Source organism: Pyxicephalus adspersus, chromosome 3 (assembly GCF_032062135.1).
Source record: "Pyxicephalus adspersus chromosome 3, UCB_Pads_2.0, whole genome shotgun sequence".
Lineage (NCBI taxonomy): Eukaryota > Metazoa > Chordata > Amphibia > Anura > Pyxicephalidae > Pyxicephalus > Pyxicephalus adspersus.
In genome coordinates, this window is record NC_092860.1 from 121755394 (window position 1) to 121764030 (window position 8637).

The window sequence follows — 8637 nt, forward strand, 5'->3', positions numbered from 1 at the left end:
ACTTTGATGCTTTAGTAGTATCTTATATATATCAAAGATTGTGAGTGTGGAACAATTCTTCATCTGTATATCAAAGTATTAAATAGACAAATGGGTTCTATTTCCAACAGAGAATATTGATTGCATCTCGAGACATCCGTGATCAAACTCAAGAATGGGCAGTCTAAAAAATTCTTGCTCAATAGTCAAATAACCTGGACTGTGTTTCTTATTGGCATTTAATACATTTTAGAAGCAAGCTTAGAATAAGGCTTAGTTTTCAGTATGCATGCTTCCTGTTAGTACCAGTTTAGTAAATGTAATGTTTTGAAATTCATTTTGGAGCTCTTGTGTAATTCACATTGTTTGATATAATTTCCATTGCTTGGAGTATGGAACACTTGAGTACTGATTTATTTTAGGTAAAATGTTCTATTAAATCTCTTGTTACTGCAAAGTTCAACAGACAGACATGAACATTTTACAGTATTATTATACCCCATGTTTCACCTCTAAAGAATGCCAACACCTTTTATTCATCAAAAATATGTAGGTTTCTTTAACATTACCTTGTTCTGCCACCCAAAACAAAGTATATTTTTCTTTGAAAAATCATATTTTGAAAGACTCATTTATAAGATATCCAGAGTAACTGGATCACTTGATTAAAATGGTTTCATTGTTCTATTGTTTTATACCCTTGGGCTTTATATATATATATATATATATAAGATATCCAGAGTAACTGGATCACTTGATTAAAATGGTTTCATTGTTCTATTGTTTTATACCCTTGGGCTTTATATATATATATATACCGACTTGTAGATATTATTGCCCAAAAGAAATGTTTTGAAATAAAAGCAGCATTGTTTGAATTACATGGGCAACATTAAAGATTCTGATTTCCCCCAAAGCTGTGAAAACAACTTTTATCATTGACAATCTTACCATTTTAAAAGACTACTTTTCTATATTTTGAACAATCGTGGCAGTCAATGCAAGGCATTTTGGAAATATGAGAAAGAAAAAGGTTTACTAAGCAAAAATCTGCAGAATAATTCTCTGTTCAGGAATACCAGGAGAAGGTTGATACTTGCCAAAAAAAATACAGCGCTAAAAAAAGAGGAAGAAAGCATCACTTAGGTATGAATAGAATATTTATATGCTATAAGACCAGCTCAGAATCTTGAATGTTTCATCTTGAAAATGTATCTGATCCTAATAATAAAGGCTAATTTGTTTTGCTGAATCCTAAAATATGATATTTATGTAATCAAAAGCTATTTCACTTACTTTTTTGTACTTATTTAAAAATTCTTTCTATGCTTCTAAATTTCGGTGTAGTCACCATATCTAGAATATAAAATACTCAACTGGATCATCTGTGGATTTAAGGTTTTATGGATGTAGGTTTAGGTGATTTATTTTTGCTTATTGATCGTTCTTGAACTTGAATGATCCACATCAGAAGGCAAGAATAATAACAGTTAATATGTATATAACAGTAACACAAGGTTATAAAACATTTGATTTCTATAGAAAAACAATAAAGCCCAAATATATTCATTATTTGATATACCAATGTGCAAGAAATTGTTTCTTAAGCATGCAACTGCAATTACTGTTGTCCACTCACTGGCTTTCCTATAGATCAAAGCTGTCTAATTCCAGCCCTCAAGCACCAGGATCGCTATACATTTTAGTATACCTCTGAGAGACAGCAGCACATTTAGTAAGGTGTGTTTTACAAGGGGTCATGAAATTAAATATATATATATATATATATATATATATATATATAGTACAAGTTATTAAGGGTTAAAAAAATAGCAAAGGAAAAAAAATTCCTTCCTCATCCCACGAGGCAATTTGATGTTCCCATGGATCAACAGGTACTGTTGTCTTTACTTTAAAACTTTAACACCCAATTATATTCTGTGCTTCAAGAAAAGCATCCAGCTTTTTCTTAAAGCAATCTGTAGAACTTGCTGAAACTGAGGGAGGCTATTCCCCATATATTACAATAACCTTACCTGTATGTGGCCCTGACGAAATGTAGTTGGACATCATTGCTCTGGACATTAGATATGTGAAATCTAATATTACATTCATGTACTACAAAGTTAATTCCGTAGTTATTCCAATGTCTACACATGTTGGGCTGAGCAGATGCTAAGAACATTGAGGTTCCAAACAATGGCTTATTTACAAGATTTACATGAACAACCTTGGTGTGAAAAATGTAAGTTATACAAACTGTAGTTGGTAACTGTATCTGAGTGTCCTGTAGGGCCTGTGTTTAAATGTTCAAACTACCTTGCAGGGTAAATGCCTAAAAAGCAAGTGAAAGGTGACATTGGGTATCTGGTGAAAGGTGACATCTGGTATCTGGTGGTGTCTTATCATACTAGCATAGGTATAGTTGAGATACTAAAGCCAGAGATTTTAAAATGTTGGAAGGTGCTTATTCATATACAGGTCAGCTTTGTATTAATGCACAGTGCAATTATTCTGTTAAATTCAAAAGGAATACCCCTTCCAGAAATTGGTATTGGTATATTTTACATGGACATATCAGTTGTTTGATCAATGTGCCTATCTACCACCCTAGTTTATACCCAATATTGGTTAGTTAAATACCATGACAGTACTGTCAATATCCTTATAGTGTCTGCAAAAATCCTCCCTGATAGCGGTGGTCAAGTACATGAAAGATTAAAGGCAAAAATTTAGAAGGAGTTATTAGTAAACAACATAGATGTTTGGAGTCAAGTGAACATACAAATCCTAAAGTATGTCCTAACAGCTAAACATTGGATTGTGGATTTTGGATCAGAGTTTGCATGAAATAGGATATTTTATTGCCCTATTATTACTCTGACATCCTGATTGGTAAATGCAGCCTATGCTCGTGTTCAGTGAGATAGACAGTGATAAGAAATTAAGAAATCAAGAATTTTACAGTTGCCTTAGTAGAGTGAGGGACCATTTATGTTTATATATTTACATATATAAAATATTTCACTGAAGGAGCATAGCATAGGCAACATAATACAAATGCAAGTATACAAAAAAGAAAAGAAAAAAACTAATAAATTCCAAAAAGACATTACCTTAAAAGTAAAGTAAAAAAAAAAAACCTTCACGCCATGTATTGAAGAAAAAACATTTATGTTATTATCACTCTAGCAGATACAAGCTTTTGCTATAGTAATTATCAAATAAATCTGGTGGTTATATTTCTGTGTGCTATTTCTTTTTCCTTGCTTACATCTGAACATTTAAGCAGCATGTCTGGATTTAATCAAAACCAAATGAGGATCCAAGTTCTCAGCCTAGACCAGAGCAGTCAGAAGGAAGTCATTCAACGGAGACACAAGAGTGAAAAAAAAGATAATAGTTGACAGTTTTACAAAGCCTGGAGACAGAGAGGTTATCCTGAAAACTTGCTGTACATATTATAGGACTTAGAACAGTGTCAGCCCAATTCTAGAGGGATTATTAAGAGGACGTCTCCCGTTGCATTTCGACAGCAACTCAAGTTGGTGGTCCCATAAAGAGGTAAATTTGTAAGTTAATATATTAAATGACTTGTGAAATATTCTTTTTTTTTCTATGTGTTGAAACATTTATGCTTTATGACTCCAAGAAATGTAAAGTAAGAAATGTTTATGTGTCTATACATCTGTTCTTCTTTCCTTTATATATGGACGATAGGAACACAACATATGCTAAAGAACTTCTGGGATAGCAAAACTTGATTATTTGTGAAACCAAAGCATATTTTTATATTCCATTTTATAAAAATATTTGAGCTGGACAGTAGAGAGACTAAGACTCATTTTTTTTTTTTTTTTTTTTTCGTGTTCTGCTGTTTCAGACTCGTAGGCGTAAGCACCACAGTCTCCTAAATCAAACCTCTAGACTCAGCAGAGAATATTTTCTTATTCTCTTATTTTCTTTTTACAGATTCCATTTTTAGTTTCTAGTTTTTCCATCCTTGTCGCTTTGTTTTAGTACATAGTCTAGTGCATATTTCTCTCCAAGGCAGGAAATACTTTCTAAGCAATATCGGCCTGCTTGTTGAGGGCCCCATTTTTTCTTAAAACATCCCTCTGATTTAAAAAGACAGAAGGTACTGGGAAGAAAGAGTTTCAGTGACTGCAACTCGATTTAAAATCCTTTCCAGCAAGTATGGGTGTTTATTCACTCAGGAAAAAAATGCTTGCAGCACAACAGCGATCTGTCGTAATACTTGTAAGCTTTCTTTACCCAACACATAGGATCTTTATCCTGTCCTAGTGATCTTCATGCACCATTGTAAATAGGTAAGGTTGTTGTGCAATCTTTCCACAAATACTTCTGTTATAATTCTGTTAATGCATATTACTAGTAACTAATCCACATGTTTTATGGAGAAGACCTTTCTTGTTCCATGTGCACAGTGTGAACTGTGTGGTGAATAATGTGATCTAAGATTAAATAAAAAAGGAAAAGAATCTAGAACCTTTAAAGAGATCTAAGAGTGCATAATTAAAGGGAGAAGTAAGCAGTGTTTTAAATATATACTTACCAAGGGATATGAAGATGTGCAAACATTGTTATTACATTTTCAATCCCTTTTTTTATTTCATTTAAAGTATAATATATAGCTCTGCTTTTTTCACCTTTCATTAGTGAAGCTGGGTGATCCAGCAAACCTGGAATGGATTTCCATTCCAGGTTTGCTGGATCACCCAGCTTCATTAGATTAAAGTGTATGCTCCCCAGCCTTGGAGAGCTTTAATACATCAGGTCCAATGTATCCAATGTTTTTTATGGGAAATGGTAAATATTAAACCTAAAAGCAATTATGAGGTGGCCATGAATTCAAACCCCCCCTGCAAGTGATTGGATGTTTGAGGCCAACTTAGTTTCCCTGGGTAACTGTTGACTGTATTAAAAAAAAAGAAAATCACAACTAACATGTGAACAATAACAATGACTGTATCAGACTCCATATGGGAAAACAAATTGATTTTGCTATACTATATCAGGATCACATGCTATGTTACATCTTTAATAATCCTGACTGATCCAACCAGTCACCAATCTGATACTTAATTTGTTCTTTTGCTCCCAACCACAGGAATGATAACCTGGTTGTACCAGGGGTTTTTTGCCTTCCTCTGGACCAACTATGTCTTATAGGGTTTTATATCTGGGATATGTTTATTTCCCATGTGCTTTAACTTGATAGACCTATGTCTTTTTTCAACCTAACCCACTATGTAACCATTCCAGCAGTACCTTCGGTTAAATATACATTTAAGGCTGCCACTTCACTTATACTTTACTGATTAGAAGATCCTCGACAACTTGGTCCCCCGATAACATGAAACACTACCTACCAAAAGTTCCTGCCCCTAAAGGGCCTCAACTGGTTACACTTTCCTTATCACTAGCCCTAGGAGGAAAACACACGCCAACCCCCAGAAAACTACAGGGCAGGTGGGTGGGAAACTTGCTTCACCACTGCTTGAATGTATTCTGCCCTCCTCTTCCTGGTCCAGAACCCTACTGGGCTCACTCATTTCCCTTTCGTCTAATCCTGCAATCCTAATCCAAACTATGTCCTGACCTATCCTTTCCGTTCTCTTACATCTGCTTAAACTTTCTTCTTACTTTTGTATCCTGACCACCCAGTCATGTGCCTAAAGATAAAGTCTTTCTACCCCCTGGCTCCACTATATGAAAAATGTAATGGCAAGCAGTCCAATTTCTAAGGTGTTTAGCTATTCACAGTGATGGGCAAATCTCGATGGTATGTTTTTTCCACCCTTTCTGGCTAGTAAGTCAATAATATGTTGGCCTCAAGACTTGAAGCCCATATGAGACCAGTTATTAGCAAATGTGTCTAAAACTATCATTTTCGGACAATTATCTAGTTGTGTTTAACAACTTGTTGACAACATTTCATCTTGTTTTTTGATATTGCCTTGGAGCTATGAATATTGTCTATTTATATATATATATATATATATATAATTAGCCTAGTTCCCTTAACCACCAAGTTGTCATGTAATGTATCAGATGTTGATTGTCCCAGAACATGATGGGCGACGTTAGGTTTGTGAAGCCACCTTGTTCTATTGCTATATTTCCATACTCCAGATGATAAATAAAACCTATCCAAGACTTCAAAGTAGCATAGTTGGATTACAGAAATACAAAACTGTGGTAGTAATTGTGTATAGAAGCTGAGTGCTGCAGTCTGTGCTTTTTTCACCCACATGAAGACATTAATAGAAGTCCAAATCTGGCCCTTAAAATAGAGCCAATGATCTCTTCCACCGGAAGCTATTTTTAGATTTTTAGCTTCCATCTGTTTGGGTATAGAAAACATATGTAGATTCAAAAGATTTGGGTTAGAAATAACTGGCTTTAAAAGTAGACTGTGTTTGCTTTAATTAGCAGATCAAAATGCACATTTAACCATTGAAATATAAATGTTGCTGCCCAATAACCTCAGATATTGCATCTTAATACATCTCATTTTTGAAATTTGAAGAAAGGTGATATATTGCCTAAAGTGCACCCATACCTAACCAATATTTTTAACATATATGTGTGTTTTGCATGATAATATGTGGTTCCATCTTGTGTGGTGCCACATCACACAGATGTAGACTTATACTGAAGATTATTTATTCCACAACACCTATAGCTACGGTGGTAATTGATTTTTTTAATTGCATTTATTGCTTGTTAAGACATTATTATTTGCATAGTGTATAGTCTGTACACATGTTTACTGTATGAAAGGATTTTTAAAGAGCAGTATGTTCCAGATTTTGTTTGTTCATTCAATGTGATTTTGTCAGACTGCTGGCTAAAAGCACTGAAATATTTCTAAGCACAAAAACTTGCTTACATGGTCACCTCACCCCAAATGACAATTAGTTACAGATGAAGAATGTTGGAATGACCCCTACTTACAACCCCCTTGCTGTCTCACTATTTTACAGGATAGGAAGGTAATAAAAATCTTTTTGGTGGGGACACAAAAAATAGCAGGTTTTTAATAGAGGAAGTAATGTTTAGAACTTACTTGTTGTTTTTGCTGTTCCTGCCTTCCCATTTAATTGACAAACTCAATTATTTTCCAAGGGGTAAGAGAAAATCTCCCCAGCAATTTTCCAGGAAATAACAGTCAGGTTCAATTCTTTTCCACTATACACACAATAAAAGAAACAATTTTGCCTGGAGTTAGGCTTTAACCTTCAAATATTTATCAAACTGCAACATGAGGTTTGGGTGGCCTTACCCCTTAACACTGTGGATCTGTAGACTTAGGCTGCATTGTTTGTTAGGTGTTGTGCATGAAAGTTTTCCCTGGAAGCAAGCGTGATGATGCAATGCAGTTATTTTTCTTTTATGTTTCTTTTGTGATATTCAGTTTGTCAGTGTTTAGCTGGATCTAAACCTTCAGCTGTTACAGGAAATATAATTTTCTGTAAAACAGATTTAAGTTTTTGTTACTTCTTTGTTACTTCATGGCATACATCTTTTTAAAGTACTGTTGCAGTTTGATATAAAGTATTTAAAAAGGTATCTATATATGTAAAAAAACAGTATGAAAACCAGTAACTATGTGACCTCTCAAAGTAACCAATAGCGTAACTTACCATATTCACGTATTGAGTGCAGGGGTCAGAAGTAAGAGTAGCATACAGCCCAGCAAACTGAATGCAAAGGTCAGGAGTACGGCATCCACTATGATCACTTTATTCATGGCGTAGCAATACCTCCTATACTAACAACACACATGCTCAGATTTATATTCTCTATTACAAGCAACATACACTTACATACATACACATACTCACACAGATAGCTGGGAAGTCTATGTCTTTTATCCACAACATCAGCTTTTCAGTCAACTTGCCAGCCTTCAAGATTGATAACCTCAATCTTTGATTTTTCAGGACAAAGTCTCTACCCCTTCCTTTTGAGTCACAATTATCACCAAAACAATTAGAGGCTCTGAAATATCAGTTGTGCTCAACAATGTTGATCACTCTTCAAAACTGTCTATACTTGTCGATAGATGTCTTGTTTTTTTGCATGGATATGATATCTTGTATTTGTATAGTCTGCCTAAAATCAATTAATGATTAGAAATCCGCATTCATTCATTTGTATCCTCTTTACCTGCCTGGAGTTCAGCTAGAAAAACATTATGGTTTAATGCAATAAAAAAAACAACCTCTTAATTTTACATTCACCAATAAAACATATGGTGGTATAGGTAGATGAGCCAGGTCAAATAATTAGGTGGAATAAAAGTTTTAGAGTAATTTAAAGGCATAGCATTTTATTAGTGGAATACTAGAAAAGAGGATGTTGCAGTAGTTCAGCAGTAAGATGATGAAAGCTTGTACCAGGAGGTTGGTGGTCTCCGGGAAATGAAGAAAGGTATAACCATTTTTGTAAACAGTTAAAAGAGATGTTGGGGGAGATTTTGTAGATTAAGTGGGTATAACTGTTTTTTTGAGTTTAAGATATGTGACAGGCATCCATAATGAGATGGCTAACAGGCAGCATGAAACTTTATGGAGGACAAAGAGGGACGAGGGATGGGCAGGAAGATGTGTGTATCATCTGCATACAGAT